The sequence below is a fragment of the Microcaecilia unicolor genome, chromosome 7 (genome assembly GCF_901765095.1).
Source record: "Microcaecilia unicolor chromosome 7, aMicUni1.1, whole genome shotgun sequence".
NCBI lineage: Eukaryota > Metazoa > Chordata > Amphibia > Gymnophiona > Siphonopidae > Microcaecilia > Microcaecilia unicolor.
Window position 1 is genome coordinate 191,838,610 of NC_044037.1, and position 22,882 is coordinate 191,861,491.

Sequence of the window (22,882 nt, forward strand, 5' to 3'; positions counted from 1 at the left end):
AGAATCCTATTTAATTTTTTCATTACATTAACTTTATGAAATGTTAATGAATTCCCAAGCAGTCATTGTTATGAGCAAGAATATTTCACAAATGAGGTCCTACCTTTGTTCTCCAAATTAACCCAATATTTTCTCAAATGACTCTCTAGTATGTTGTAGAATGAAGTACTTAACATCATCCTGGAAGGCTCTGTTTTATAACAATTCAATATAATAATAATCCAGATCATACATACTTGATACTAGGTTCCACATTAGGAGTCACCAAACAAGAAAAAAGATCTAGGTGCCAACATGGGCAATACTTTGAAATCTTCTGCTCAGTGTGCAGCAACAGTCAGAAAAAGCAAACAGAATGCTAGGAATTATTAGGAAAAGAATTGAAAATAAGACAAATATTATAATGCCTCTGTATTGCACCATGGTATGACCATACCGTGAGTATTGTGCACAATTCTGGTTGCTTCATCTATAAAAAGATATAGTGTAATTAGAAAAGGTTCAAAGAAGGATGACCAAAATGATTAAGAAGATGGAATTTGTCTCACATGACGAAAGGCTTAAGAGCTTAGGACTCTTCAGCTTGGAAAAGTGGTGGCTGGTGGGGGCCGGGAGGGGAAGGTTGAAGCCTACAAAACGAGGGTGACACCCTTGCTGTGTTTGACTTGTTTGCGTGACTGCAAGGGTTACTGTTCTTCAGTCTTTTTGCTGGTCTACAAAAACCAGAGCACTTGCCATGTGGCCATTTCGGGTGGTGGTGGGGGGTGGGGGGGGGGGGAGACACTGCCCGATTACTGCCAAGTACACACCGGTGCTGCAAAAATACAAATATTTTTGTAGTGCTGGATATGACAGCTAAGCAGTACTTCCTTTTTAGCGAGCGGTAATCCCACATTGGGTTTACTGCTGCTTTGTAAAATGGCTCCTAAGTGCACTAGTATAGAATACAATCTGCGCGTAAGTTAGGTTCAGGTATTTAGGCCTGGTTTTAGGTGGCCTAAATGAGTGTGCCTAAAGTTTAGACAGAAGAACAGCAGCTAAGCATATTATATAAACTACGCTTAACTTTAGGCATAGTTTATAGAATCACGCTAAGCGCATGCTGATTTTTAAGGCGCCATTTGTAGAATTTGACCCCTTGCATCTTATTAGGTTTTCAGAATGTGCTGGGGAGGAACCAGCAGTCATGGAACATCTGTGTACCAATGACAAAGGAAAGGAGATTCTGGAGGCTGAAGTAAGGATTCTAGGTAGAAATAAAATCCAGAACTTCTGAATAACATTCTCAGAATTGCTGCAAGTTCCAGGCGCAGGATCCCACAAGCAGACTGAGTTCTCACCGTGAGAATGAAGCAGTGGTACAAGGAGGATATTAGATCCATAAACTTGGAAATATTTGGGAGAAGAGAGAGTCTATTCCAAAGAGATGAGTTTAACGTTAACCAGAATGGAATCCAGCTAGTGGCACTAATACTTAAAGATGACAGAGATCACAGGGGAAGTCTTTAATCACTCTGGAGTGCATTGCTTAGCTTTTAAGTTATCCTATAATAATACTGTTAAATCAAGGAAAAATAGCAACAAAATAGTCAGTATAGCTCCAGTGGATCCTCCCTTTACACTGCTTTTGCTATTTCCCTGAACAAGGCTGGGTAGTAGATAGTGATGTGGGGACAAAGACTCGTCCCCATTCCCACCTTATCCCCACAGTCAAGCAGACTTGTAACCCCATCCCCTCACCATCCCTGCAGTCGACATTTTCTTCCTTGTATCGCCCCGCTCAAAGAAGAAAGGAATAGAATATTCAATTTTGGGCCTAACAGGTATTGCAAATAAACATTTTAGGCCTATAATTAAAGGACAGATTCAGCCCCCTCCCTGTACCCGCACTCCATATACCTTTTCAGGCCCTCTACACTCCAATCATCTTTTTTCCAACCCTGTCCCTGCAAGCACACACATCAATATTTTATAGAGCCTCTCTTCCTGCAACCAAACTCCATCCACCTTTGTTTCCAGCCCATCCTGTGCACATACACACACCATCCATCTTTTTTCCAGCCTCCCTCCCTGCACCCACACTCCATCCCCCCTCTCTGCACCCATACTTCATCTACATTTTTCCAGACCCACCCTGCATACAACAGCCCCCCCCCCCCACCTGAGCCACAGCGGGCCTTCCCTAGGCCTACCTTGCTCTGGTGTCTAGTGGCCATTTTAGGAGAAGGCAAGAACCCCTCTCTTTCCTGTCTGCTGCCACTGCTCTGCCTGGTGCTGCTGTCATAATGGCTATCAAGATTTCCTGCGGTTGCTGCAGGAAGTCTCAGCATCCATTTTGAAGAAGTGTCGGTGACAGGTAGAGCAGAGGGCAGGCTGCACCCAAGAGGCTTACTAGCAGTAGTTCTAGAAGAGGTCTCTACAACTCCAAGAAAACCACTGGGTTCACTCAAGGAAGTAGTTTGGATATGGCTCCAACCGGAGAACAAGACATGGTTGTTTGATGTGTCATTTTAATTAGATGAGATTATATAATTAAGATGAGATGTTATTATTGTATGTAGTTTTTAATGATTTTTTTAATGTAAACTGCTCTGAACCTGGATAAGGGATTTGTCGGGATATAAAACTCAAGTAGTATAGTATAGTACAAGTGATACAAATGTACATGAAAGTGTGGGATCCATTCCATATGTCCTGAACCCCCAACCTACAAAGTAGGATGGTAAATCTTTTGGCCAGAAGAGGTGCTGGAGTTGTACAAAACAGATTGAAGGGAAACTGAGGGGGAGGTGGGGACCATGAGATTGGAGGGAGTAGAGGGGTTGGGGGTAGGAGAAAATATTTTAAAATGGAGGAATCTGTGAAGTATTCTGTGATGGGTTATGTATGGGTTATGTACACCTCATTGTTGTAATGGAGCAGTATTAGAATAAATTATCAGGAAACAGCGATGCTACAATAAAGAGTAGACAAATATGGATAATTCCAAAATACCAGAATCAACTGCTAATGATACGCATCTTATGAATAAGAAAAAAAAATACATTCAGGTGTCACCATGCACATGTTCTACGAGTCTGACGTACGTGCAGGACGTCAGAAACAGAAGGAATAGGAAGCATTTTGCGAGGAGGACCTCGGCTGGCGGAGGGTTGGGGTCCCCCGCCAGCAAAGGTAGGCGGGTTGGCTGCGGGAGGGGTGGTCGAGTGCGTCATTGGCAGGGGGGTCCAGGGCCCAATCTACGGGGGCTCAGGCTCCCCCAGGCCCCACATAGGTACGCCACTGGTTTCACAGTGAATAACCGTTGGAAAACGTGCATCGCCTTATATGGACGCCCATGCGTGATGGACATCCTTACATGAACAGTTTCATATATGGATGACCATCCCATATATGGACGACCATGATGCATGGACGTCCATTACGTGCATGGACCGTCGTCACACGTGCGGGGCCTTATTTGGATGACTACGTGTTCATACATGCAGAGCCTTCCTTATATAGATTATTATCAAGTATGCGAACCTCTTCATATATACACAATAAAATATGTACAGTATGTTCCTTATATTTCCCATAGCTGCATGTTCTGCAAGTACAGTGCATGTAGTTGCGGACATCCAGTTACGTGAATATAAGGAACATTTGTGTGTAAAGTACAGTAACAAGGATGTGTTTCTCACAGAACTGCCGAAGGACGCCCCTCTTACAGGCCCACCGTCCTTCGGTGGACCTAGTAAGAGGGACGTCCTTCGGCAGTTCTGTGAGAAACACGTCCTTGTTACTGTACTTTACACTTATGAATGTTCCTTATATTCCCCTAACTTCCTTATATTCATGCAACTACATGCACTGTACTTACGGAACAGTCAGGTACATCGGAGAAGTCTAAAGTATAGTAATAAGGATGTTGATATGACAAATTGGCAAGTACAGTAAATATTTTAGGGACGTCCTTTCGCGGTTCTGGAAGATGGGCGTCCTTTTTACTATACTTTGGGTGTCCCTGATTTGGGCATTTTGCACTGCAATAATGGAATGTCTAAGGACGTCCATACTATTTTTCGATTATAACAATGCCCCTCGTTGTGATCCATGGGGTATTTATGCAGGAGTGATACCCAGTCACTCCTGTCCAGGCAAGCACTGTCCACAAAACAGCATCCCTAGCAGTAATGTCTCACAACTACTTCTAGGGGTCATGACAGCCATTTTGAACTCAACTTCAACAAGGGACAGAAGTGACTGCAGATCACTCCTGCTGTAAACTTTAAGGAAGGTATGGATGGGCCAAAAAGGGGTTGGGGTTCTTTGTGAGGGAGAGGTCTACTCAGGGAAGGAGAGAGCTATTGGAAGGGGTCATGTTCAAAATGGGAAGCTCTTCCGAGGGATCATGTTAGAAGGAACAGTGGGGGTGCCTTGATCAAAGAAGGACCCAGGGGTCTGCTAAGGCCCCTTTAAGTTATCTCTTGGGAGCATTGGGCCATGATTTTGCAGCCCACTCTCCTTGGGAGGCCTCAAGAATACAGTGTGTGAGGTTTATTGCAAGTTGCATTCTGTTTGTACTGCTGGAATCAGTATCTAGTGGTTACTGATTCCAGGTTAGTGATACCATTAATTTCCTTGAATGCGTTCAAAGTTGTATACAACAATAATGCTTGAACATAGAGTTGTATAATTACAGATACAATGTACATAGGTCAATTATACAGCATTTACTACTAAGTATTCATGAAACAAAAATGTTTTAAAATTCTTACGAAATAAGCCAAAGGAACTTTCTAATCTTAGAGCTCCAGAAATGAGTTGCCTGATAGGAGTGTTCATGGTTATATTTAGATGTTATATGGTTAATGGCTGTGTACATAAGAAGATTACTTTCCTTAATTCTAGATATCAAATGAAAAGTAGAACAGTTAAACAAATCATATAGGTAAACACAGTGCAATTTTTCTAGCAAAAAAGGTGCCGGTACTCAAATGCCAGGCCACCCTTCAGGGGTGGGGTGATCACTGAGGGACTCACTCCACAATAGCCAGGCCCCCTGCAACCAGTCACAGCACCTATGACAAGGCAGAATTGGTGTCTTGAACCTGAGCTCTTTCATTAAAACTTGTGGTCCATGGGTCAATTTTAGCAGACACTGGAAAAGGTGTCAGTACTCAGTACCCCCGAGTACCCCCTCAAAAAAAGCCCTGGGTAAACAGAACCTTGACCATTTAAATACTTTTAAAAAACAGGCACAAATATCTCATACACTATCCTTGCTTTTATCGGTATCCAGTGTAACTTGTTCAGCAATGGTGGAACACATCATATTTATGATGTCCAAAGATCAACTTAGCAGCGATGCTTTGTAGAAGTTGCAATCTAGCCAATTATTTCTGGGGCAATCCATATCTGGTTCTCAGTGGAATGCAGGACCTTTCGGGGTGAAGAATTTGGTACAAGGTCTTGCTTACTGTTGCAGAATGGGGAATGATTTCTAAGTAAGACGATCAGGCCTCTTTAAGCATTTATAGCCCCTACATTGTAATTGCTGTATGATCAAGAGCAGAAATATGGATTTTTAAAGAACTTATTTTCAGTTATTCATTCAAAATGTCACCACACATTCTGGACTCAATTTACTTGTGTTCCACACAGTCCTAGTACATATCACATGTTACTTTATTTATTTTCCTGATTCTTGAATCTGATTTCTTTTACTGTTACAGACATGATTCTGTCAGCCCTTCAACAAATTATATACTAATGGATGATGTGCTGTATTGGCTGAAACCAAGAGACTGAGGCTAGCTGTGGTTAAGTGTGCCCCAGTGTCATTGACGTTGAAGTGATGAGTTACACTTTTGAAAGCAGCTGCAGTTTGTTAGCTGAATTGTTACTCAGCCAACTAGAAATACGCTGCGAAGTGCATTAAATTCTAGCAATGTGTATTTTTTAGAAAAACATAATTACTAATTCAACACCAGTTTATGAAAGAGATATATATGCAGGCACTAAACCCATTATACCACCTATCTCTCCAAAATATATTGTACACCGTGTACTGCAGTAGGTAGAGTGGTATTATACATATTTGAGGTGACATTTGTATGAAATTAATTATAAATCAGCCATACTACAACATATTTCTGCTCCAAATCCTCAGTAAACTTGTAATAAAATTTCCTGGGATGATAGAAATGTAAGCTGATACTTTCTTCCTAATGAGCAATTACATTCTTTTTCTTTTTTTATTCTTTTTCTGCTTATGCAATTTTACAATATGGATCAAGTCATAAAATTTGTACTTGTATACCACTTATTACAAAACCATCATAGAAAAAAAGAATAATACAATTAAACTAAACTGGAAAGTCTAAGGGTCCTTTTAGTGGCAGTAAGCACTAATGTGTGCGGAAAAAGGCAGTACCACAGGGCGTGCTCAGGTGTCCCGCAGTAGTGTTGGCATCTGTGCACGCTTCCCATGCACTAAACTAATACTTTTTATCTTTTAGCACTGGGGTGTATGTTTGGGGGGTGGAGAGTAGGTTTGCCCAGCGCTAATTGATAAGAGCATCTACATTTCCACATTCCTACTGATTAGCACATGGTTAGTGCATAAGCCATTTCTATCAACTGATTAGTTGTCAGTAAGGGATCATGTGCTAATTAGCTCACCACGAAGAAAATGTTTAATATGATGTGGATATTGAAACGAGTGAAGCCTTATCTCCCACTCAACACTTTCTGGAACCTGATACAGTCTACTGTTATTACCCATGCCGACTACTGCAACAGTGTCTTTTTAGGATGCAAAACCCAAATACTGAAGAGACTCCAAACTGCCCAAAACATGGCTGCCAGACTTATTTTTGGCAAATCAAAATTCGAAAGTGCATCACCTCTTCGAGCAAAGCTTCACTGGCTCCCCATCAAAGAAAGAATAAATTTTAAGATCAACACAATGACCCACAAGATCATCCATGGCGAATCCCCTGGCTACATGAATGAATTGATTGACCTCCCTGCTAGAAACAGATCTATTTCTTCACAAACTTATCTTAACCTACACCTTCCCAATTGTAGAGGAAAGTACATGACCTACTACGCATTCAGTTTCTCCTTTTTGGGCAGCCAGCTTTGGAACGCTATATCAGACCAATCCGATTAATAAACGACTTCTTGCCCTTTAGAAAAATGCTGAAAGCTCATCTATTTAAGCAAGCCTACCCAAATGCCCCAACCTAATCTCGCCAACTTCCACCCCCAATTCTGTTCTGACTTAAATACCAACCTCCCATCCTTCTCTTTCTAGCTCTCCTTAATTTTATCCCTCCTTACCCTTTCTCCCAAATTACACTATCCTATCCTGTCTATCTCTTTTATCCTAGTCATATATTATCTAGCTCAACTTACCATACACTACTAAGCCCAACTTTACATTGTTTTACTACTGTTTTATTAAAATTCTATTAACTTTGTATTTCAAATTACTATGTAAGCCGCATTGAGCCTGCATTATGTGGGAAAGCGCGGGGTATAAATGTAATAATAATAATTCAATGAGTTGTTTGGAATCAAAGAACATAAATGTATTACCTTAAGCATTACCACACAAGAGGAAATTTTAACAAAAATGTCACTCCAATTGCAAAACTTTGAGGCTTACTAGCCAAAACGTTCTGTCTCCTCTTCTGTGTCATTAGTGATGGATCAGGAAGAAATATGAATTTAAGCTTCATAAACTGCTCGTTTAAATTTCTGAAGAATAAATGAATCACCAGGTTATGTTTGGTTTCCAAGGCAAATGCAGCCTCCAAGGTTGTCCTTTGTGTCACCCTTTCCAAAGGTGATTCAAGAAAACCAGTTTAATCTAAGGAAGAGGATTCAGCTCTCACTACAGGTTTATCCTCAATAGACACCTCACTTTGATGGTGATATATTGTGCTCTTATCAAGGGTGGGAGTATAGTTTCTCCATATCTAGTGGAGCAATTAGGGAGGTTAGGAAAATTCAAGAATTTCAAGTTATTTTTTTTTCTTATCTGATTTTTCAATATAAAAAATCTCTTTCCTTGATCTCAACTAATCTAGTTTCTTTCAGCTCTGTGATTTTATTTTCAGTTGGCCCAATTTTGGAGGCCTGTAAATATATCTTCTGAGCTTGGTGTTCTTACTTCTGAGAAACTTTGGAACAGTTGTCCATAGAAAAGGTGGTATTAACCCCCTGAATAGCCTTCCAAACTGTATCCAAGCTTACTTTGGCCAGTTTGAAAATCCCAGTTAAACCAGACTGTAGAACTTAAACAGTACCTTTTTCTGTAGTAGCAGTGCCTCCCAAGCTCCCTTCCACAAGAAAGGAAATGGCCACTGGAGCTTCTCTGGAGTACAAACCGGCATCTGAATCACCTCTGTAGGCCACAGTTCTGGGCTATGGTGGGTTCAGCCATTCAAAGGGGCTTAATGATGCCCCCTCCTTGCTTTTGCTCAACAACTGAGATGCAACTGAAACTGAAGACACCGCTGCCATAGGAGCCCTATTGAATGAGTTGAGAGTCTGCTGCCTCCTCACAGGGGTACTTCCAAAAGATGAAGGCTAAGTCTTGGCTGTACCCTTTTGTTTTCCCATATTGAAACAGGGAAACTCATCTGCTAGACACACAATTCTCAGGACAATTATGGAGATGAAGTACAGTGTCTCCATGAGATTGGTTCCATGAGACCTTTGCTAAGGTTACAGACAACCACCCCAAAATCACTTTACATACAATTATAGCTACGTCTTGCAAGGTTCCGCGTTAGGAGTTACGGATCAAGAAAGGGATCTGGGTGTCGTCGTCGATGATACGCTGAAACCTTCTGCTCAGTGTGCTGCTGCGGCTAGGAAAGCGAATAGAATGTTGGGTGTTATTAAGAAGGGTATGGAGTCCAGGTGTGCGGATGTTATAATGCCGTTGTATCGCTCCATGGTGCGACCGCACCTGGAGTATTGTGTTCAGTACTGGTCTCCGTATCTCAAAAAAGATATAGTAGAATTGGAAAAGGTACAGCGAAGGGCGACGAAAATGATAGTGGGGATGGGACGACTTTCCTATGAAGAGAGGCTGAGAAGGCTAGGGCTTTTCAGCTTGGAGAAGAGACGGCTGAGGGGAGATATGATAGAAGTGTATAAAATAATGAGTGGAATGGATCGGGTGGATGTGAAGCGACTGTTCACGCTATCCAAAAATACTACGACTAGAGGGCATGAGTTGAAGCTACAGTGTGGTAAATTTAAAACGAATCGGAGAAAATTTTTCTTCACCCAACGTGTAATTAGACTCTGGAATTCATTGCCGGAGAACGTGGTACGGGCGGTTAGCTTGACGGAGTTTAAAAAGGGGTTAGATAGATTCCTAAAGGACAAGTCCATAGACCGCTATTAAATGGACTGGAAAAATTCCTCATTTTTAGGTATAACTTGTCTGGAATGTTTTTACGTTTGGGGAGCGTGCCAGGTGCCCTTGACCTGGATTGGCCACTGTCGGTGACAGGATGCTGGGCTAGATGGACCTTTGGTCTTTCTCAGTATGGCACTACTTATGTACTTATGTACTTATGTACTTATGTACTTATGTACAAACGAAACATTCAGAAAACATTCTCGAGTGAACATATGTAGTCATACAAAATAGATCCAGAATATAGAAAGCACACACAAGTCCCTGTAGACATATTAAAAATATATTTGATATTTCAAACAGGCTTTTATTTCTGGGGGGAATGGCCTAGAATGCAATTCTGCTACTTCTTTTCAGACTCCAGAGCAACAGGGGTGTTCTACTTCAGCCCTTCCCTTTCTGGTTGCCTGCAGGGAAGATTAGAGGAGGTGGTGAGCCTGAAAATGTATGGAGAACAGCCACTCTTCTTTCTAATCCAGCCCTACTTCTGTTGCTGTAGCTCCTGTCCCTGCCCCTGCTCCCCCTTCACCCCCCCCCCCCCCCCACACACACACACAGTTACACTTCCATTTTGTCTACAAAAGAGAGTGTGTGAACATTTGGCAAGTATGCAAGTACTTCAGAGGGCAGGGGATCATAGATAAACTTATTTTACAAACTGAGCAGCACCCACTACACCGTTTATAAAATACCAGGTCACTTTTACACAACTTTATATCCAGGCATACATCTCTGACTGCCTAACTTATTAAATTACCTTCCACATGGATGGTAGAAGCAAATCAGATTCTGAGAGGTTGCTTGAATGCATGCACTTTCTACATCTAGAACAGCTGCTCTCCAGCAATGGTAGGAAAGAAGGTAAATTTTATATTTTCCTTTCCTCTCAGGAGAGATCCTGATTCATAAGGACTGTCAGCTATTTTTCTTCCATTTATCTCAACATCACCTATGCATTTTAAGAGAGGTGAATAAAGTCTATGATATCTTTTTTTTCTTTTGACAATATGGCTTGAGGATACAATAAATTCTGGTGTATCATTAATGTGGCAGAGTGAAATCATGTTCTATTAAAAAAATGTAATATAAAGTAAAGATAGGTCTACATATACAATTTTAAATGATGTAGAAGAATGAAAACCTACATTGGGATATATATATTAACACCACTACACAAATTATATGAGTCACCTAAGGGACCCTTTTACTTAGTGCATTAAACAGGTGAAAGGTAATTTTTTTACTAGGTGCCTGTATTTATACACCACTTGTACATGTAGATGTACAGAATATTGGTACCTCATGGGTAAGTGAACACTTATGAGCATAAGTGACAGCAAAGTGACTAGGCCCTATACTGCAGGAGGGCATGTAAGTGAAATAGGACCAGATCAAGGAGGTTTAATGGACAGGAGATGATGGGAGCATGCTTGGCCCATTATCTGGCCTGAAGCCAGTCAACAGAGCTTGCCGTCATACAAAGTCATGTATTTTGAGTGTATCAAGATGGTGGCTGCTGCGTAGGGAAGCATTTAAACCTCCTTGGGTGTACATGGCTTCAGCCTTGTCACATGACACAGTTTCATAAGTACATAAGTATTGCCATACTGGGACAGACCAAAGATCCATCAAGCCCAGCATCCTGTTTCTAACAGTGGCCAATCCAGGTCACAAATACCTGGCAAGATTTCCTATTTATACTTACTTAAAAGGTAATATCAATTCTGATCATATTATGATCACTGTTATCAAGCGGCCCCATCAACATTACCTTTCGCACCAGATCATGTGATCCACTAAGGTCTAGGTCTAGAATTTTTCCTTCTCTTGTCGGCTTCTTTACCGGCCGCTCCATAAAGCAGTCCTTGATTTCGTCAAGTAATTTTACCTCCCTAGCATGCCCCAATGTTACATTTACCCATTCAATATCTGGGTAATTGAAATCATCCATTATTATTGTGTTGCCCAGTTTCTTAGCGTCCCTAATTTCCTTTAACATTTCTACATCCGTCTATTCATCCTGGCCAGGTGGACGGTGGTACACTCCTATCACTATCCTTTTCCCCTTTACACATGGAATTTCAATCCATAGGGATTCCAAGATGTGTTTTGTTTCCTGCAGAATTTTAAATCTATTTGATTCAAGGCCCTCTTCAACATACAGTGCTACCCCTCCACCAATTCGATCCACCCTATCACTACGATATAATTTGTTCCCCGATATGACAGTGTCCCACTGATTATCCTCCTTCCACCAGGTCTCAGAGATGCCTATTTTTCATTTAGTGCAATATATTCTAACTCTCCAATCTTATTTCTTAGGTTTCTGGCATTCGCATATAGACATTTCAAACTATGTTTGTTGTTCCTATTTACATAAGTACATAAGTACATAAGTAATGCCATACTGGGAAAAGACCAAGGGTCCATCGAGCCCAGCATCTTGTCCACGACAGCGGCCAATCCAGGCCAAGGGCACCTGGCAAGCTTCCCAAACGTACAAATATTCTATACATGTTATTCCTGGGATTTTGGATTTTTCCAAGTCCGTTTAGTAGCAGTTTATGGACTTGTCCTTTAGGAAACCGTCCAACCCCTTTTTAAACTCTGCTAAGCTAACCGCCTTCACCACATTTTCCGGCAATGAATTCCAGAGTTTAATTACACGTTGGGTGAAGAAAAAGTTTCTCCGATTTGTTTTAAATTTACTACACTGTAGTTTAATCGCATGCCCCCTAGTCCTAGTATTTTTGGAAAGCGTGAACAGACGCTTCACATCCACCTGTTCCACTCCACTCATTATTTTATATACCTCTATCATGTCTCCCCTCAGCCATCTATTCTCCAAGCTGAATAGCCCTAGCCTCCTTAGTCTTTCTTCATAGGGAAGTCGTCCCATCCCCGCTATCATTTTAGTCGCCCTTCGCTGCACCTTTTCCAATTCTACTATATCTTTCTCGAGATGCGGCGACCAGAATTGAACACAATACTCAAGGTGCGGTCGCACCATGGAGCGATACAACGGCATTATAACATCCTCACACCTGTTTTCCATACCTTTCCTAATAATACCCAACATTCTATTCGCTTTCCTAGCCGCAGCAGCACACTGAGCAGAAGGTTTCAGTGTGTTATCGACGACGACATCCAGATCCCTTTCTTGGTCCGTAACTCCTAACGTGGAACCTTGCATGACGTAGCTATAATTCGGGTTCTTTTTTCCCACATGCATCACCTTGCACTTGCTCACATTAAACGTCATCTGCCATTTAGCCGCCCAGTCTCCCAGTCTCGTAAGGTCCTCTTGTAATTTTTCACAATCCTGTCATGAGTTAACGACTTTGAATAACTTTGTGTCATCAGCAAATTTAATTACCTCGCTAGTTACTCCCATCTCTAAATCATTTATAAATATATTAAAAAGCAGCGGTCCTAGCACACACCCCTGAGGAACCCCACTAACTACCCTTCTCAATTGTGAATACTGCCCATTTAACCCCACTCTCTGTTTCCTATCCTTCAACCAGTTTTTAATCCACAATAGGACATTTCCTCCTATCCCATGACCCTCCAATTTCCTCTGTAGCCTTTCATGAGGTACCTTGTCAAACGCCTTTTGAAAATCCAGATACACAATATCAACCGGCTCCCCTTTGTCCACATGTTTGTTTACTCCTTCAAAGAATTGAAGTAAATTGGTCAGGCAAGATTTCCGCACACAAAAGCCGTGCTGGCTCGGTCTTAGTAATCCATGTCCTCGGATGTGCTCTGTAATTTTGTTTTTAATAATAGCCTCTACCATTTTCCCCGGCACCGACATCAGACTCACCGGTCTATAATTTCCCGGATCTCCCCTGGAGCCTTTTTAAAAAATGGGCGTTACATTGGCCACCCTCCAATCTTCCGGTACCACGCTCGATTTTAAGGATAAGTTGCATATCACTAGCAGTAGCTCCGCAAGCTCATTTTTCAGTTCTATCAGTACTCTAGGATGAATACCATCCGGTCCAGGAGATTTGCTACTCTTCAGTTTGCCGAACTGCCCCATTACATCCTCCAGGTTTACTGTGAAGTCAGTAAGTTTCTCCGACTCGTCCGCTTGAAATACCATTTCCGACACCGGTATCCCACCCAAATCTTCCTCGGTGAAGACCGAAGCAAAGAATTCATTCAGTCTCTCCGCTACGTCTTTGTCTTCCTTGATCGCCCCTTTTACCCCTCGGTCATCCAGCAGCCCAACCGATTCTTTTGCCGGCTTCCTGCTTTTAATATACTGAAAAAAATTTTTACTATGTTTTTTTGCCTCTAATGCTATCTTTTTTTCGTAATCCCTCTTGGTCTTCTTTATCTGCGCCTTGCATTTGCTTTGACACTCCTTATGCTGCTTCTTGTTATTTTCAGACGGTTCCTTCTTCCATTTTCTGAAGGCGTTTCTTTTAGCCCTAATAGCTTCCTTCACCTCACTTTTCAAGCAGGCCGGCTGTCTTTTGGAGTTCCGTCTTTCTTTTCTAATTCGCGGAATATGTATGGCCTGAGCCTCCAGGATAGTATTTTTGAACAGCGTCCACGCCTGTTGTACAGTTTTTACTCTCTCAGTTGCCCCCCTAAGTTTTTTTTTTACCGTTCTTCCCATTTTATCATAGTCTCCTTTTTTAAAGTTAAACGCTAACGTATTTGACTTTCTGTGTACAGTTACTTCAAGGTCGATATCAAAACTGATCATATCATGGTTACTGTTATCAAGCAGCCCCAGTACCATAACACTCCTCACCAGATCATGCGCTCCACTAAGGACCAAGTCTAGAATTTTTCCTTCTCTCGTCGGCTCCTGCACCAGTTGCTCCATAAAGCTGTCCTTGATTTCATCAAGGAATTGTATCTCTGTAGCGTGTCCCGATATTACATTTACCCAGTCTATATTTGGATAATTGAATTCACCCATTATTATCACATTGCCCATTTTGTTCGCATCTCTGATTTCTTTTATCATTTCTGTGTCTACCTGCTCATCCTGGCGAGGCGGACAGTAGTACACTGCTATCACCATTTTTTTCCCTTTTATACATGGAATTTCAACCCACAATGATTCAAAGGTGTGATTTGTGTCCTGCTGAATTTGTAATCTATCTGAGTCATGGCTCTCGTTAATATACAATGCTACCCCTCCACCAGTCCGGTCCACCCTATCACTACGATATACTTTGTACCCCGGTATGACAGTGTCCCACTGGTTATCCTCCTTCCACCAGGTCTCAGTAATGCCTATTATATCCAATTTTTCATTTAGTGCAATATATTCCAACTCTCCCATCTTATTTCTTAGACTCCTAGCATTTGCATATAGACATTTCAGAGTATGTTTGTTGTTCTTATTTGCATGATGCTTAGTACTTGACACTATTGATTGGACATCTTTTGTCTGATCTTTAGTTGTATTTAAGGGCACCTGGTTTACCACGGTCTGTTGTGCAGCCTCACTATCCAGAAACCCTATCTTCCCTGTTTGTGAGGTATCTATGCAAGATACCTTTTCCCGAACCATGCGCTTTTGAGCGACTGTCGGCCTTCCCCCCATTTCTAGTTTAAAAGCTGCTCTATCTCCTTTTTAAATGCCGACGCCAGCAGCCTGGTCCCACCCTGGTTAAGGTGGAGCCCATCCTTTCGGAATAGGCTCCCCCTTCCCCAGAATGTTGCCCTGTTCCTAACAAATCTAAAACCCTCCTCCCTGCACCATCGTCTCATCCACGCATTGAGACTCTGGAGCTCTGCCTGTCTCTTGGGCCCTGCACGTGGAACAGGTAGCATTTCAGAAAATGCTACCGTAGAGGATCTGGATTTGAGCTTTCTACCTAAGAGCCTAAATTTGGCTTCCAGAACCTCTCTCCCACATTTTCCTATGTCATTGGTACCCACATGTACCAAGACAGCGAACTCCTCCCCAACACTATCTAAAATCCTATCTAGGTGATGCGTGAGGTCCGCCACCTTCGCACCAGGCAGGCAAGTCACCAGGCGATCCTCACGTCCACCAGCCACCCAGCTATCTATATGCCTAATGATCGAATCACCAACTACAACAGCTGTCCTAACCTTTCCCTCCCGGGCAGCACTTGGAGACATATCCTCGGTGCGAGAGTATAGTACATCCCCTAGTGGGCAGGTCCTGGCTACAGGAGTACTTCCTACTTCACCAGGGTGATGCTCTCCTTCTAGGAGACCTCCCTCCTCCAAGGTAGCACAAGGGCTACTAGACTGGAGGTGGGACTTCTCTACAACATCCCTGTAGGTCTCCTCTATGTACCTCTCTGTCTCCCTCAGCTCCACCAAGTCTGCTACTCTAGCCTCAAGAGAATGGACACTTCTCTAAGAGCTAGGAGCTCTTTGCATCGGGTGCAAACATATGACATCTCACCAACTGGGAGATAATCATACATGTGACACTCAATGCAAAAGACTGAATAGCACCCCTCTCGCTGCTGGACTGCTGACTCCATCTTAGTGTTTTTGAGTTTTTCAATCATTTAAAACTTGCTACAGTATTAAGGATATTAGCCTAATATAAAAGTGTATTTTACTTTATGTAGTATATTGTATGATTTATTTAGTATTTCCTTCTTAGATGGTGATGAAATGTATTTAAAACTCTGTAAGAGCACTCCTTGCTTGTTACCCTAATTATAATAACTGACTATAAATGAGGAGTTGTCCTAGGGGTGAGTGGGGGGAATACTAAATTAGATCCTGCAGTGGCTGTTAGATTCTATCTGTTAATGCTGTGGTACAAAGCTTTTAAAACTAAGTGGAAAAGACTATGGAGATTAGCTGTTTTCTGTTAGGCAAAATTAAAAAGCAAATTTCAACAGCTAACACTAACCTACAATTCCTTCTTTAAACCCCAATCTTTAAGTTCCCAAAGCACAAAGCAAAGTAGCGTTCATTTACCAGAGAAATGTCCTCTTCTCTCAGAACTTCTCCAGGGGGATGCTGTCCTTCTGGGAGACCTCCCTCCTCCAAGGTAGAAGAGGGGCTATCAGACTGGAGGTGGGACATCTCTACAACATCCCTGTAGGTCTCCTCTGTGTACCTCTCTGTCTTCCTCAGTGCCACCAAATCTGCTACTCTAGCCTCAAGAGAATGGACTCGTTCTCTGACAGCTAGGAGCTCTTTGCATCGATCACACACACATATGACATCTCACCAACTGGGAGATAATCATACATGTGACACGTAAACTACTGAAGACTCACCTGTTTGAAAAAACTTACAGAAAGAGCCAAAATACATAGAGTCCACACTCACTGTTCATCAATCAACATACATCCACTTCTGATCCCTCATCCCGTAATCCAGTCAATCATACATTTATTCACAGAACTATTTACACCATATGTCTTTGTGTCTAACACTGCACTTTTAGTTTCCCATTATCTCCTTCCAATATTTCTATGTTGATGCCCCATTGTTATATTCCTAATGATATTCGAATGTCTCGTACAACTCTGTACAATGTAATCCATAACCAAGTTGTAACAAATGTATTTCCATTATTCATATCTTATTGTAAGCCACACTGAGCCCGCAAAAAGGTGGGAAAATGTGGGATACAAATGCAATAAATAAATAAATAAATAAATAAAATAAATGCAAAAGACTGGATAGCACCCCTCTCGCTGCTGGACTACTGACTGCATCTTAGTATTATAGAGGTGTTTAATTAAAACTTCTTAAGGTACTAGGGATATCAGATGAATATAATGATCCCTTTGACTGTTGTAATTTGTAATTTATTTAGGGTTTGCTTCTTAGAAACTAATTAAATGTAATTCAAACTCTAATGAAAATTGAAAATTCCCCTATTGGTGTCTTAATTAGAATAATTGACTATAAATGAAGAGTAGAGCTAGGGGTGGCGACAGTTGGGGAGACTAGGTGGGAATGAGGACTAAACTGGGCCCTTCTAAGCCTTATAGAGACTATCTGTTAATGCTGTAGCAGAAACTTCAAGTTTTAAAAACTACAGGGAAAAGGGTATGGAGACTAGCTAATAACGTTTTTTAATTATGTTTTTGTCAATATCCTATAATTCCTCTTTTAAACCCTAATCTTTAAGCTGTGGCAGAAACTTCAGTTTTAAAATTATGTGGAAAAGGGTATGGAGACTACCTAATAAAGTTTGCTTGCTCTTTTTATTTTAAAATTCTGTGTTTATCAATATCCTATAATTCCTCTTTTAAACTCTAATATTTAAGTTACCAAGCTGAGAATAAAATAATGTCACTTACCCACAGAAATGTGCTATTCTCTCATAACTTCTTAATTAAACCTCCTTGGGCCAGATACAGTAAATGGTGCCCAATGTTAGGTGCTGTTATGATCTGTTCTAAGCTAGTATGCTGTAAAGGGCATGCAGCACCTAACTTTGCTCATGAACACTTCCTGCCAAAAACTGGTGTAAATGCTCGTGCTCAACAGATGACAGTTAGGTATGCAAATGCCAGTATTTAATAATATTGTGCCTAATTTCTGGGAGTTTCCCTGACCTATCCATGCCTCTCCCATTGCCACACCCCCTTTGGAGTTTCAAGCTATGAAATTTAGGTGCGCATGTTACAGAATAAGGCATTGGGCAGATCCACACTTAAGTCATAATTATTGCCAATCAAGTGCTTGTTAACACCAATTATTGATTGACAGCACTTAATTGGCTAGCTTACTTGAGGATCTGGTATCCTTGCCCAACTTTGGGTGACCTATACAGAATCTGGGGGATATGCATAAATGCAAGGGGACCATTCACATATCTTTGAGCTGCAAATGCGAGCAGCCCTATTTTAGGCAGGTCGTAGAAGCCAGTTTTGAGATGTCCAGGTTTATGTTTAATTTTGACTTATTATACCACCCTTCCTGGAAATGTCACAGTTATAATTAATTATAATAAAATATAGAAGGAATGCCAGGGAACAACAGACATTCATTCAGCAAGGCAGGAGGAAAAAGCAAGAGAAAAAAAACACATAGGAGGTGGGTCAGTGAACTCTCAATGCCTCACCACAAGCTGTTATAGCATTGCCAAATGCCTTTTTAAAAAGGTATGTTCTGAGAGCTGTACGGAATTTGAGATAACATATACATAGTAACTTAGTAATTGATGGTTGATAAAGACATGTACGGTCTTGATTTGTGTTTGGCATTTTCATGGCATAGACCATAGAAGTCTGCCCTGCACTGTCCTTGTTCTAAAACTTCTGAAGTTATTTATTATTTTCCTCACACCTTTTTCAGTAGTAGCTCAAGGTGAGTTACATTCAGGTGCACTGGATATTTCTCTGTCACAGGAGGGCTCACAATCTAAGTTTGTACCTGAGGCAATGGAGGGTTAGGTGACTTGCACAAGATCCCAAGGAGCAGCAATAGGATTTGAACCGTCCACCTCTGGATTACAAGACCGGTGCTCTAACCACTAGGCCACTCCTCATCATTGAAGTCCTGAAAAGCTCCATTCCAACCCATCCAAATCTATTCAGCCACTATAAGGGACTTGTTTTCCAACTTCTGAAGCTGAATCTGTCCAGCCATGATCAGGGCACTGACTTTGCTTCCCAATTACCGGTGTTGCCACCTAATCTCTGCTAAGCTTCTTTGGATCCATTCCTTCTAAACAGGATTCTTTTGTGTTTATTCCACACATTTTTTTAATTCCATTACCATTTTCATCTCCACCACCTCGCATTCCAGGTATCTACCACCCTCTTGGTGAAAAAATACTTCCTGACACTATTCATGTTCTTTAGTTCTACCACCTTCCCATCTCTGGAAAAGGTTTGTTTGTGAATTAATACCTTTCAAACATTTGAACATCTGTATCATATAACTCCTGTTTCTCCTTTCCTCAAGTTATACATGTTCAGATTATCAATTCTATCCTCATACATCTTGCTAAACAAACCCCATACCATTTTCATTGCTTTTCTTTGAACCGCTTTAAGTCTTTTTACAGCCTTAGCAAAATATGGCCTCCAAACTGAACACAATACTCCAAATGGGGCCTCACCAATGACTTGTACAGAGGCATCAACACCTCCTTTCTTCTGCTGGTTATGTCCCTCTCTATGCAGTCTAGCATTCTTCTGGCTATGGCCACTACCTTGTCACATTCACTACCACCATCTGCCACCTGTCGGTCAATCAGTTTTCAATCCAGTTCACTACCTTGGGTCCTAAGTTCAGCCCTCTCAGCTTATTCATGAGTCTTCTGTGAGGGACCGTATTAAATGCTTTGCTGAAATCCAAGTAGACTGCATCTAGTGCATGTCCTTTATCTAGTTCTTTGGTCACTCAGACAGGATTTTCCTTTGGTAAAGCCATATTGCCTCGAATCCTGTTACCTACTGGCTTCTAGAAAGTTAACAATATTTTCCTAAAATGAATATTTATGCCACCGGCTAAAGGGGCTAGGGCTCTTCAGCTTGGAGAAGAGATGGCTGAATGGAGATATGATAGAGGACTATAAAATACTGATTAGAGTTGAACAGGTAGATGTGAATTGCTTGTTTACTCTTTCCAAAAATACTAGGACTAGGGGGTCGCAATCAAGCTACTAAGTAGTAAATTTAAAACAAATCGGAGAAATATTTCTTCACTCGACCAGTAATTGAACTCTGGAATTCATTGCCAAAGAATATGGTAAAATCAGTTAATTAGTAGGGTTTAGAAAAGGTTTAGATAATTTCCTAAAAGAAAAGTCCATAATCCATTATTAAGATGGACTTGGGGAAAATCCACTGCTTATTCCTAGGATAAATTACTGCCAACTTATGCAGCTTACTCCACTCAATGTAACTACTACCAACAAAAAAATAAGCAGAGTGCTAAGGGAGAATTATATGGTGGAGTTTGTAGGTAAAGTCTCATAAACATGCAGCAGTTATCATTTAGTGTCTCTTATGCTGCTTAGTTATAATCATAGGCTATTACCCACCGTCCTACCATTAAATAAGCTACCTAGCATGCCTATTTTTTCCTTTTTTTCTTATATTTTTACGAAGCATGCTATTTAGCTCTTATATTGTAATTATAGCTGATGGTGTAAGGGATCAATCACTTATCTGTATGCCTATACAGATGTGCTGCTGTATAGGCATACAGATAAGTGATTGATCCCTTAAGCCATCAGCTATAATTACAATATAAGAGCTAAATAGCATGCTTCGTAAAAATATAAGAAAAAAAGGAAAAAATAGGCATGCTAGGTAGCTTATTTAATGGTAGGACGGTGGGTAATAGCCTATGATTATAACTAAGCAGCATAAGAGACACTAAATGATAACTGCTGCATGTTTATGAGACTATACCTACAAACTTCACCATATAATTCTCCCTTAGCACTCTGCTTATTTTTTTGTTGGTAGTATTCCTAAGATAAGCAGTATAAAATCTGGTTTCCTGTTCTGGGATCTTGCCAGGTACTTGTGACCTGGATTGGCCACTGTTAGAAACAGGATACTGGGCTTAATGGACCTTCAGTCTGTCTCAGTATGGCAACACTTATTTTCTTATGTTCTTTTAATGTATTTTTTCTCTCTTAAATCTTCTATTCAATTGTACCAGAGTATGCTAAATTGGTGTATTTCTTGATTCTATATTGTAAAATTGAAATGACTAAGATCAATTTAAAGAAAGAAATATTTTTAGTTGTAAATAGTTCATCCAGTTAAACTGACATGAGAGAGCATCAGGAACTGCTTGTTTTTTTAAGTGGTTTCATTGCAGTTATCTGATATCATTGACAGAGGAAATATTACTGAGTTGTGAAGCCATTTGAACTAAGTAATTGCATACACTCATCATTTTATATGGCAAAAAACCATACAAACCCATAGAAAAACAAAAATGGAATCCAAGACTCCTTCTGTAATAAAGTAATTTTCAGCACTAAAGAATTTTTTTTACCTGGCATTGATCTGTTTATCTGAACTCATTGACCATTGCATAATAGCATGTTTCCCCAGTCTGCATGTGAGTCATTTCATACTTCACTTCAAGATTTCACCAGCATGCAAGCTACTATAATTTATCAAAAGCAAGATGAATGTCCCTGTTGAGAAAGAAATCAAATGATAGCTATGATGTCATCTTCACTGTCTAATTGACAAAGGGCCCTGTTTACTAAGGTGCGTTAGTGTTTTTAGCACGCCTACACTTAACCAAGTAGGTGTCTATAGGGATATTGTAGGCACATACATGTTTAATACACATACATGGTTAACGCGTGTTAAAAATGTTAATGCGCCTATAATGCTGCTTAGGAAACAGGGCCCCGAGTGTCAATAAACAACTTCCTCCATTGGTGCAAATATCTTTGGTACTTTTTACCCACCAATCCTACCTAAGACAGGGACTGTCCTTCTCTGTTAAATTGTACAACGCTGCGTAACCCTAGTAGCGCTCTAGAAATGTTAAGTAGTAGTAGTAAGAACTAGAGATGTGCATTTATTAGCACACATTTTGTTCATTAGTGAGCCTTAAAATAGTGTATCCCCCTGTTTACAAAGCCACACTAGTGGTTGCTGGTGCGGTAATGCCATTAATCGTCACGTCATTGAGACTACCATTCTGCTCGTAGAAGTTACTCAATCCGGATTGTGGACTGTGGTCCCACTTGCAGTATATATTTAGCTGGATTTTAACATCATAGTCCTTCATAAGACTCCTGAAGAAGGTGCTACGGTGCCGAAACACAGCTGTGTTGAGTCATATATTTGTTTATGTTACCAATAAACTATTTTTAATTGCATGTCCGTCTCTGCGTTTGGAAAGAGTCTACCTTCCTCACTCCTTCTCTGCTGTTCCATTGGTGCAGTAATGCCGACACAGCTCATGCACTTTGAATGGGCTGTGTCAGCATTGCCATGCGGTTTTGCGAACAGGGGTGTTAGTGCACAATAAATCAATGTAGCTTGCATTAAGCTATGAATTAACATATGTTCATTTGATTACTGTGCGCTAAACAATCTGAAAGATAATTCTGAACATGACCCAAATGCAATCCAGAAATATTTTCTATGCATGTCCAAAAGGAAGTCCTTTGGTCCTCTCCTACTTCTTTATGCTTTGTTGGACTATACTTACGGTTTTTTGGTGTCCTGTACGCTTTGTTGGATTGGGTTTATCCAAAATGGGTTCCAGCTGTGTGGGTACAGTAGATATTTAAGCTGTCCATTAGTGATCTGGCTTCTTTACAGTGTCCGGGAAATGAAACTTGACTATACATAGCAAACCCAATCATTTTAGAAAATTAGCTGCCAAGACACCAATAATAAAAGCAAAATTACACATGCAGTTTTGCCTCAATTCTTTCCATGGGTAGAAAGCATCTATGTATTTGTACCTACTTTCTGTGTATAGTTTTAAAAATCCAGTCTGTGTAATATTTTTCTTCTCTGATGTAAACACGCG

At 40.9% G+C, this 22,882-nt stretch overlaps 1 protein-coding gene across 1 annotated transcript in view; it reads left to right on the plus strand.

Moving 5' to 3' along the window:
* ERBB4 (erb-b2 receptor tyrosine kinase 4) overlaps positions 1-22,882 on the plus strand; it is a 1,861,028-nt gene that overhangs the window by 1,481,610 nt on the left and 356,536 nt on the right. The window lies entirely within an intron of this gene.